We start from the raw sequence: 12,260 nt of genomic DNA, 5'->3' as shown, positions 1-12,260 counted from the left end.
CATCTTGATTTCGTTTTTGACTCAATGCTCATTCAGGAGCAGGTTATTTAATTTCTATGTATTTGCATGGTTTTGAAGGTTCCTTTTGGAGTTGCTTTCCAGTTTAATTCCACTGTGGTCTGAGAGAAGGCTTGATATAATTTCAGATTTCTTAAACTTATTAAGGCTCGTTTTATGGCTTATCATATGGTCCATCTTGGAGAAAGTTCCACGTGCTGTTGAATAGAATGTGTATTCTGCAGTTGTTGGATGGAATGTTCTGTATATATCTGTTAAGTCTATTTATTCCAGGGTATAGCTTAAATCCATTGTTTCTTTGTTGACTTTCTGTCTTGTTGACCTGTCTAGTGCTGTCAGTGGAGTACTGAAGTCCCCTGTTATTGTTGTGTTGCTGTCTATCTGATTTCTTAGGTCTATCAGTAATTGTTTTATAAGTTTGGGAGCTCCAGTGAGGTGCATATGTGTTTAGGACTGTGATATTTTCCTGTTGGACAAGACCTTTTATCATTATATAATGTCCCTCTGTCTCTTTTGACTGCTGTTGTTTTGAAGTTTAAAGTAACCGTCATTCTTTTTAAAAATTTTTTCTTTACTTTTTTTTTTAATCAATTTTACTTTCTTCTGCTAATATTTTTACAGAATGGTTTCACCTCATAAAAGATGTGGGCCATCCATAACATTTCCTCATAAAAGAAAACATATACCATTCAAAATATACTACATCCCTTTCTGCTACCATGTTTTTATTAGTGAATATGTACTTATAAAAGGGACTTGAACAGTGATTTTCCAAGAATAATGTGAAAAGTAAAAATAGTTTTAACTTTTCTCCAGTATTCATTGCCAAAGTATATGTGCTGCTAAATGACAAGTTTTCTTTCATTCTTAGATAGTTCATATTGGCACTTTTTGGGTTTTTTTAAATTATGCATTTTCACTGGGTAATCAGATAGGCTTCTTTATAATAGGTTTTTGTCATGTTTTATAGTAAACTCTTGCTTTTTCAGAATTTGAAGTCAATCTTCAGCAGCAAATATTTTTATTTTTATGAAATTCATGAGCTGTCATGATATAAAGATCCTCTGCAAAATTACTTTAAGTCTTTCAATTTCCTATATTGAAGGTTTAAAATTTTGTGGTTTATTCTTGTTGCCATTTTTATATTTGCTCCTTTTTACCTAATTTGTCTTTCTCCTCTGGTTGCTTTAAATATTTTTTTTTCTTTACCCCTGGTTTTGATCAATTTGATTATGATGTGTCTTGGTGAAGTTTCCTTCATTCATGTTTCTTGTGCTTGGAGTTTGTTTAGCTTCTTGGATCTGTGGGTGTATAGTTTACATCAAGTTTGGAAAGATTTTTGCCATTATTTCTTTTAAAAAAGGGTTTTTTTGGGGTCCACTTTCTTGTGTCTTCTTTGGAGATTCTAATTTCATGTATTTTACACCACTTTAAGTTGTCTCATAGTTCACTGATATCTATTTTTATAAGATTCTTATTTTTTGCTCTTGTTTTATTTTGGATAGTTTCATTGCTAAGTCTTCAAGTTCACTGATTTTTACTTCTGCAATGTCTAACATGCTAATAATCTCATCTGGTATATTTTTCAACTCAAACATTACAGTTTTCGTTTAGAGAAGTTTGATTTGGGTTTTTGTATCTTCTAGGTCTTTACTTAACTTTTTGAATAGAGGGAACACAGTTATCATAAATATTTTAATTGTCATTGTCTACTAATTCTAACATCTTTATCAGTTCTAAGTTGGTTTTATTTTCATAATTATTGATCACATAGTACTGCCTCTTGGTAAACTTTGACTAGATGCTAGACATTATGGATTTTACATTGTTATGTGGTAGTTATTTTTATATTCCTTTATATAAATCTTCAGTTTTGTTCAGGGATGTAGTTATATCACGTAGAAACAGTTTGATCCTTTCAGGTCTTGCTTTCATTATTTGCTACATAGGTCCAAAGCAGCTGGTTATTCCCCACTATTCAGGCAGAACCTTCCTGAGTACTCGCTCTACCCAGTGCCACTTGAATTATGAATTTTTCCAGTCTGGCTGCTAGTAACAGGCACTGTTCCTGCAACCCTACATGGCCCTATGTGAGTGCCAGAAACTGCTGCCTTTAATCTTCTAGGATGATTATTTCCCTCGCCTCAGGTAGGTTCTTCACATGCATGTGATGATCAGCACTCTGCTGAATGCTCCAGTGGGTTCCCCTGGTTAATTCTCTCTGCAGCTCTCTCCTCTCTGGCACTGTCCTGTGAATTCTAGCTATCTTAGTTTCCCCACACTCACAGCTTCATCTCCTTAGGGAGTGCGCTGGGCTTTGTCTCAAGTCCCCTCCCTGTACCATGTCCTGGAAACTCTATCAAGACCATCAGCTGGGGCAATCACAGGGCTCACTTCATTTGTTTCCTATCTCTCAGAGATTACTGTCCTTCCTTGCCTCCCGTCTGGTGTTTCAAAACCATTGTTTCATATATATTTTGCCATTTATTTCAGGCAGAAGGTTAAATCTGGTTCCATCTTTAGAGAAAGCAGAAGTTCCACTCATCCATTTTGAAAGACTGTGTCAAACAATTTGCTGAATGACATGTAATTATGTTCATGGAATCCCCTACCCTCATGTCTATTATTAATCCAACCCAAAAAGAACATTAGATGGTCCAGCAAGAACTTGCTTTTAGAAATCCTTTCTGATTCTTCATGATGACTAGTTCCTTTCTGTCTTCATATCATGACTTCCTAGAATTTTGTGAAAATGGACATTAAATACATCTATATTTTCTTCAGTACAACTGCATTTGTAGCAGTAATTTAACAAGTTACTTTTCTTTCTTTGGGGTTCTAGTTTCATCCTAGCCATAATTGTTTACCTGGAATATAATTTGTTATTTTAAATTACTGCAAGAATCCAAATAAATTATATACCAAGGTACTATTTCAAATGCGATTTTGCAATCAATATTAACATTTTAGGAATAATGGAGGGAAACAGTGGGATAGGAGAAAGATAATTTTAAAGAAGGGAAAAGTTGGACTGAAGGGGTTAGAGGAGAGGACGTTGGAGTTAAAGTATGAGTGCTTTGCATTTTATCTTATAATTTCCTTTTTAGCATGCCATTGCTTTCCTTATTTTTTTTATTGTGGTAATAAACACATGACATAAAGTTTACAATCTTAACCATTTTTCAGCATATAGTTCAGTAGTGTTAAGTATATTCACGCTGTTCTTTGCAAAACTAAAACTAATTTCCATCCCCCTCCCGAAGTCCCTGGTAACCACCATTCTACTGTGCTTCCATAAATGTGACTACTTTAGGGACCTCATAGAAGTGGAATCACCCCATATTTGTCTGACTTATTTCACTTAGCATAATGTCCTCAAGAGTCATCCATGCTGCTTCCCTGATTTTGATTCTAGAACTCTATTTCCTACTACTTCTCCTAGTGAATGTACTTTAGTCGGTCTAGTTTCTTTAGCGTTTTTTAAAGGTATTTTTTCAGGCTGAATCCTTCTTTTCACAAAGCTACTTTCTGTTTTACCTCACCTATTAACATCTTACTAATTCAGCATCATTTTAGTCTTTCTTCATGACTACTCTAGCCTGCACCAAAATTTCCTTCTCTGAATTTCTAAAACATTTATTTTCTATTTAGCACCAAATACAGTTGTCCCTCAGTATCTATGGGGGATTGGTTCCAGAACCTCTCGCAGATACAAAAATCCTTAAATGCTCAAATCCTTGATATTAAATGGTATCATATATTCATATAACCAATGCATATGCTGCCATACACTTTAAATCTATGTAAATAGTTGCTATATTATATTGCCTAGGGACTAATGACAAGAAAAAGGTCTACACATGCTCAATACAGATGCAAGTTTTAAAAACCTGTATCTTCAATCCACGGTTGCTTGAATCCATGAACCCATGGATATGGAGGGCCAACTGCATATACTTCGTACTTTTATTAAATTTGTCCATGCCTAAAGGTAAGAGATTTCTAAACTAGACTCCAAGCTCTTTACGGGTGGAGTATATGTTTCATATACTTTAATTCTCAAATAACACAACTCTGAGAAAGTAGGTATTTAATAAGTACATATTGATTTGACTTAGCTTTTCTCCAGAAGTAAGTGAGCAGAAAACAGTAGAATAGGGAACTTGGTGTTACTCTTTTCATCCAGCTGGAAAAATAGTTCTCTCATGGTAGGAGGCTAACTTCAAGATCCAGTTACAGACAAGATAAAAGATAAACGAAAGGAAACAGTGGCTTTGTTTTTCAGTCTTCTCTAACTTTTTTTTCCCCTCATCTGAGAATCCTCACCCTCAATGATCCCACTGATTCTCTCCCTCTCCAAAATATATTTCTTAGCACTTTTGCTTAGAAATTAAAAAATTGCACTACTACTGATGTTTTATGGACAAAGCCACTATCAGAATTGTCTTTGAACTTACTTCAAAACCTTGCTCAGGGAATTTGCTTTAATAGTCTGATAGCTAGCTAACTATGCATTCATTTGCTTATACTGAGAATAACTTCATAAGCAAATGAAGATAACAGTAGCAGTAAAAAAGACAATTAAAACTATGAGGGGATACGACAATAACATTAGTACCAATACCTATTCTGGATAATTTACTAGTTTTCCCCTCCCTTTGGCCCCCAATATTTTATAAAACTTTCTTACTTTTCTTTGAGATGGAGTCCTGCTCTGTTGCCCAGGCTGGAGTGCAGTGGTACGATCTCGGCTCACTGCAACCTGTGCCTCCCAGGTTCAAACGATTCTCCTGTCTCAGCCTCCTAAGTAGCTGAGATTACAGCTGTGTGCCACCATGCCCGGCTAATTTTTGTATTTTTAGTAGAGACGGGTTTTCACCATGTTGGCCAGGCTGGTGTCAAACTCCTGAACTCAGGTGATCTACCCGCCTCAGCCTCCCAAACTGCTGGGATTACAGGCATGAGCCACCATGCCCAGCCTGTAAAACTTTCAAACATAGAAATGTTGAAAGAATTTTACAGTGAAGTGCACATATACTTACCTCCTAGAGGTAAATTGGTATCACAAATTGGTATCAAGTTGGTATCACAAATCTATTACTCTATTCATTTACTACTAGCTTTCTTTACAATACGACAATACATTCCTTTAGAAAAAGTAGCTAAGTTAGCAAACCAAACTAAGAATCAAGAATAACTTGCTTACTAAAATTGTCTGCAAAGGAAGAACTAGAAGACAATGACATTTTTTAAAAACCAGGACAAACTTAGGGCAATAAACTGCAGGCAACAATATTTACCTGAGTTTTGAGAGAAAAATTGTTGCCACAAATTTTAGCTCCTACGTTTCTGATTTTCGAAGCACTAGATTAAAAACATTTAGAATTTTAATAAATAGCAAATTATTTTATAATATTTATTTATTTAATAACAGCAAATTAGATGAAATTACTTTTAATGGATGAATTTGAAAATTACTGGAAAGAAAAAATTAAGAGCAAGATTAAGTGTAGTCAAATGGTAAACAATTCTTTTTTTCTGATTCCTTTAAAAAACATACGGTTAATGGACCATCAAAAAGTGAATGGACAAATAAAATGTGGTATATCCAAACAAGAGCATAATACTCATTAATACAAAGGAATGAACTATTGATAAATGCAACATGGATTAACCTAAAAAGCAGTATGCAATAAAAGCCAGACATAAATGTTATTGTGGTAAAAGCCACGTAACAAAATATTTACCAACCATTTTAAAGTGTACAGTTCAGTAGTGTTGAGTATATTCACATTGTTCACTTTGTAAAACTCAAACTCTATACCCCTTAAACAATGATTATCCTTTACCTTTTCCCTAACACTGCATGAATCAAATTATATTAAATTCTACAAGCAGCAACCTATAGTGACAGAAAGTAGGTAAGAATTTGGGGGTGGGTAGAACTGACTGCCAAATTAGAATGGAAATGTTCCATGTATCAACTAAGGCTGACATTTACCCAGGCTTAAACATTTGCCAAAATGCAATAAACTGTACACTTAAGATATTTCAATAAAGCTGATTTTAAAAGTTTTTAAAAAAAGACTAATGAACAAGGATGGAAAAGGATAGCCTTATTGTGTGTTACTGCTACATAAGTAAAATTTGGGTTGTAGCTCCCTCTACTGTAGCAAAAGAAATTGGCAAAGAAATTGGCAAGCATATTTCAAAGATTAAACTTTTGAAACTGGAAAAATGCTTATATTAAATAGTACAAGTGAAATTCACTCTGTGTGTTCTTACGCGTGCACGCATATGCGTGTGTGTGTGTGTCCCAGTGCCTAATGTTTAGATTGCACTGTGACAGGACATAGGAGGCACTTAAAAATGTGAAGACCACGGTTCTCATCTTCCAGTATATCTATCTGAAGAGACTGAACTACAAAAATATAGCAGTTAAGCAAAGACTTGCCCACCTGACTTTATGCTAGGTTCTCTGCCAGTATAGTTAATTTCTTAATCCCTAATTGCCTCCATAAATGTTTTACTGGGTCACAGATATCAGTGGTTCTCAAAGTGTCATTCCCCCAGACCAGCATCACCTGGGAACTTGTTAAAAATGCAAATTCTTAGGCCTCACTCTAGACCTATTAAGCAGAAACTCTGTCCAGAACCCAGGATACCCCGTTTTAAGAGGCTTCCAGGTGATTCTGATACATGACGATTCTCAGGTTTGAGAACCACTTTTCTAGGTTACCAACTTTGTGTAACTTCTAACAACAGTTAGTTTGTACTGTTTCTGCTTTTCTCCTTTATGTGGGCACCTGAACCTTTGACTCTCTACTGAAAACAAACCCATAGCCCTGACATCCTCAGCTTTCACATTTTTCCTTGGGTCCCTTCTTCTTGCTTTATCAATTCTTTTACTCATTATCAGCTACCTCCTAACACTAAGTGAATTCTGAGATCAAGCTCTAAGCCCCAACCAGAAAATAAAGTAGGTCTATTATTCTCTTCTCTTTCTCCCTCCTACTCTTATTATATACAAGATCTTATAACATTGCTGGGGTTTTTTAGCTGTCTCCTTTGAAATCAAATGATTCAATCCTTTATTCAGCAAACATTTAATACTGAAATACATATTATATGTGTGGCCCTACTGTAGATACTGGGGATAAAACAATAACCCAAATATATAAAAATATTGTAAACTCTTCACGTACTTTGTATTCTAATTGGGGAATGCTTACGAAAATTATGTGCTGTGTTGGAAGATAGGTGCTATGATGAAAAGTAAAGCAGGGAAAAATAAGAGGGAGTAAGGGAACAATTTGAAATTGTATACAGGATGATCAAGTAATGCCTTAAACAGAACTGATAAAATGATATAAATAAAAACTAAAGAGTGATCAGAGGAAAGATGCAAATAGCCAACTTCTTTTCTTGCCTAACAGACTAAAAATTCATCAACAAAATCAATACCTATTTACTCAGTGCCTCATGTGCTAGGTGCTACGGAGATCATAATAGTTAAAAGGAGAAGTCCCTACAGCTATGAAGCTTACATTCTACTGGAAGAAGATAGATTAAAAAAAAAAAAAAAAATCTAAGCTGAGCGTGATGACTCACACCTGTAATCCCAGCACTTTGGAGGCTAAGGCAGTAGGACTGCTTGAGCTGAGCACTTCAAGACCAACCTGGGCAACACAGCAAGACCCGCATTTCTACCAGACAAGAACAACACATACCTATGTCAGATGGGGATATGGTTTGGTTCCGTGTCCCACCCAAATCTCATCTCGAATTGTAATCCCCATAATCCCCATATGTAGAGGGAGGGACATGGTGGGAGGTGACTAGATCATGGGGGTGGTTTCCCCCATATTGTTCTTGTGATAATGAGTGAGTTCTCATGAGATCTGATGGTTTTATAAGTGTTTGACAGTTCCTCCTTCACATGCTCTCTCTTTCCTGCCACCACGTAAGATATGTCTGCCTCCCCTTCTGCCACGATTTGTTTCCGGAGGCTTCCCCATTTATGCAGAACTGCGAGTCAATTAAACCTCTTTTCTTTATAAATTACCCAGTCTTGGGCAGTTCTTTATAGCAGTGTGAGAATGGACCAATACAGATGATGATAGTGTTACAAAGAAAAATAAAGGAGGACGAGGACAGAGAATAATGAAGTGTTCGGATAATACACATAGAGCATATTTTTACAGGCAGGCACTCAAAACAGCATAATTACAAGTTAGGGCAAGACTGAATGAAATTTTTAGGATATAAGTTCTTTTATGTCAGGATTATTCTATTATATTCACTGATATAGCCCTAGCATACAAAACAGCTGGCACACATCAGGTGTTTAACAACAAACATTTGTTGGATAGATCATCTCATATATTACATGTATTGTCTATATATTTTAATCACTATTTACTTAGTAGAAAAAGGGCTCACATCTTGATAAAGAACAAAGAGGTGGAATTAAGGATTCCAAAAAGCACTAGTTTAAAAGGATGAGCAAACACTGAAACTTTCATTCCATTTACTTCCTGAGAATCTGATTGTTTGACTTTTCATCTATTTTCTTAACCTACAGAAAACAAGTTTTAAGTGATTTACTCTGTTGTCTAAGATTTACTTAAAACAAAAGGTTTGTTCATTCAAATCTTACTACACACTATCAGGTACTGCCTAAATGTTTCCATACTCCTCAGAATACCCATCTGATTTTAACCATTTCTAATTAGTTAATTTTGTAAAACTCTCTGAGTTTTCTGAAGTTAGCTCTCTCAGCGTATTTTGCTTAATTATGTTATATCAAATGCACATGCCATTGCCCTAGCCATCCATTTTACTTCTAGGAATCTAACTAACATTTATCTTCACACAGGGAGCAGAGATATAAGTAAAAGGATATTCACTGCAGCACTGTTTATAAGAGCAAAAAACAGAACCAACCTCTATATCTAACAATAGGGTACTGATCGAACAAATTATAAAACATTCCTCAGTGGATTTATATATGCCAATATGGAAACCTTTCCTAGATAAAAAGATGAAAATGCAAGTTTCAGAATAATAGGTATATATAATCTTACATATGGAGAAAAAAGGGTAAAGGATATATATTATATATATTTTTATATGTTTGCATATACCCAGAAAATTTCCAGAAGGCTGTATCAAGAACTATTTAATAAGTATTCTCTTTGGGAAGTGAGACTGGATATGAGGCACAAAGAAACTTATTTTTTTTTTTGGTCATTTCTTCAGTTCTATACTATTTAACTCATTTTGCATATCCACATACTATTTTTATAATTCAAAAAAAGCTGTATTAAAAACAACCTGATATTTTAGGAGCTACACATTGTAATAGAGCTACACATTATAGTGTCTACACAACTGATTTTAATATGACAAGTGCTATGCTGTTATGTATATACAGCTCTACAAACATGTTGATTGCATGCATGCTTGTTCTAACTCAAAACCCTAAACTAAAGCACTGAGGATATTAATATTTCATATAGACTATCAGGACAAATGAAGTACTGATAATACACACTTAAGGATATTTTCAGAATATATTTCCAAGTGGGAGCGCGGGCCACGGGTAGACCCTGCTTCCTTAACAACAACAACGAAAAAGAATATACTTCCAGTGTACTCTCACTTAGAGTGTTTGAAAGTGACTAGATTCTTACATCCTTGCCAACACCAGAACACAAACTTTTAAATCTTAAGCAGCGTGATAGTAAATAAAACATAGTATCTGATCTATTATTTCATTCATTTCTTACAAGTGGATCAAGCATTCTTCACGTGTTTATAGCCATTTCTTTTCTAAGAACTGCTACTACCTTTTTTAGTAGGCTTAGTATTTTTTTAAAATTTCTAATTTTAAGAAATGTTTTCCCAGTGTGCCATCTGTCTTTTACTTTATTTAGTGCTCTTTTTTTTGTACAGATGTTTTTATTTTTATGTAATTAAATTTTCAATCTTTTCTTTAATGATTTCTGGGTTTTGAATCATGCCATCTTCATCCCCAGGGTTGGGAAAAATTTCCAATTGTTTCATGATTTTATTTCTCTTTTTAATATTTAAAGTTTTGCTCTTCAGAAAATTAGTTTTGGTACTTAGCAGGGATCCAGCCTTCCTATTTTTTTCAAAATAGAGTATGTTTAAAGATGTTTTTAAATATTTACAGAGGCAAAAACAAAAAGTATTTTAAAAACTAAAATAACTTCAATTAAGCTAAATTACAGTTCACATTTTGATATTGTTGAAATACTATTACCATGTTCATCTATGTGTTACATATGCACATGTGGACTTAATAGCCCACTTAATATTATACTGTGAAAAGTCTATAAAAATGCAATTGTTTTGGCTTCGTGATACTATTGTGGATGTGCCATAATTTATTTAACCATTCAGCTATTATTGAACAAATAATGACTCTTATTTTTATAACAGCAATAAACATCTTTGTACATGAGTCTTTGTTCATAACTCTGGTTATTTAAGATTATTGACATATTCTTATATAGCTTTCCAGAATTTTACTACTATATTCAAAGTCTGAATTTCAAGAGATAGGGAGGGAAAAAGCACACAAGCAAGAGACACAGACATAATTTCTGCCCCAGAGACTTTGATACCAGTGAAAGTAGACATACTGTGGTGATAAATTTGATCTTAATTTTATGCTATTTCTCTTTCCTTTAATAACAAATTTGTTAAGAAGACTATGTTTCCAACTTGAGCTGCCTAATGCCTAATATATATGAACTCAGAAAAAAATGGTTGAAATGTATCCTAAAATGTATACTTCTCTCAGTTTATCAGATCTTCAAATAAATGTGAAACAGAATTGAGGTAAGATGTAATGAAAATCTAATTCAACCAAAGATCTAGGTGAATGGGTGTAGACACTAAGGTACATACATAAAATAATACATTCCTTCAAAGTTTTTGGTAAAAGGCTTATGACAGTAAATGGTATAAAGTGATAGAACTATAGAGAATCCATGTAGGAGACATTCATTAAACAATTCAAGTGCTGCTGCTAGAGAACTGCTCCTAGGAGTCTTGGTGTTCTATCTGCTACTTTCCTCGCAATTCTTTCAGCTTAAGAGACTTTTGACCAACTGCTATTTCACGGAAACTAATGAATAAGACAATCCTTGGAGGGACAAAAGCCATTATCAAAGAACATACTTCTCTTTCTTGCAGCTGAAGAGAGGGGGCAGTAATACCATTTAGCTCTTCTTATAAAACAATCAAGACTCCAACCAAGTGTCTTTAAACAAGTTCATATGTTAACTAAAAGCTATTCATGGCTTTTCCTTTCTTGCACGACTCCTCCCGTTATTTAAAAAGCAAGCTGACTTGTATTTATTAGTGATAATGCACCTAAAATCTTCACCAACTGTCTAAATCTCATCTCAAAATATTCAGATATAAACAGTCTATAAATTTAATCTTGAAGAAATTTCTCTAGAGCCTCTGTCCTCCTCAAACTCAATATATCATTCCCTTAATCTTCCTTTCACTTCTTCCCTGTATTCGTGTCTTTTTTGGTTTATATCCAGTTTTCATGGAGCATACCCTCCAAAAACTTACTGAGAAAGAGGATTGGAAGTGGATTTTTGATACCTTATGTGGCTAAAAACCCAGAATTCTAAGTTGGAATTAATTTTCTCTCATGAATCAACTGCTCCAATGCTTCTAGCTTTCATGACTGTTCTTGAGAAGTTTGAAGCCACCTGAATCCATATCGATGAGACTTTATTCTACTCTCTCCCCCTGTGGAAGCTGAGATCTTTCCTTTACCCCAGGGGTTTTGAAATTCAACGTGCTGTGCCTTGGTGTGGGTCTGTTTTCATCTTCTATGCTGGGATCTTGATGGTTTCCTTCAAGCTGGAAACATACCCTTCTATTTTTGGATATTTTCTTAAATTACCTTGTTATATTCATATTTTAAACTTAAAAAGTCAAAGTATAACATACATATACAAACATGCCAAATCTTACATGTTATAGTTCAATAAACATTTCTAAGTTAATACTGCTTATTAATATTTAAAAGGCACTAACATGCTGATTAGAAACTGTAGTCAGGTTGGCACTGGAAACTTTAATATTAACTCTGATTCTTCCTTCTTACTGAATCTCCTTATATAAAATCAGATATTCAGGTTTGTCAATTCTACCTTTAGAGCTCTCATCTCATTCTTAATATGCCATGG

General features: G+C 34.5%; 1 protein-coding gene across 2 annotated transcripts in view; it reads right to left on the bottom strand.

The window, feature by feature from the left end:
• MAN1A2 (mannosidase alpha class 1A member 2) overlaps nt 1-12,260 on the bottom strand; it is a 168,465-nt gene that overhangs the window by 9,812 nt on the left and 146,393 nt on the right. The gene's annotated exons all lie outside the window — the stretch shown is intronic.

Source organism: Macaca thibetana, chromosome 1 (genome assembly GCF_024542745.1).
Source record: "Macaca thibetana thibetana isolate TM-01 chromosome 1, ASM2454274v1, whole genome shotgun sequence".
In the NCBI taxonomy this organism is placed as follows: domain Eukaryota; kingdom Metazoa; phylum Chordata; class Mammalia; order Primates; family Cercopithecidae; genus Macaca; species Macaca thibetana.
Note: the sequence above shows the minus strand (reverse complement) of the source record. Positions and strands in the feature narration are given on the sequence as shown.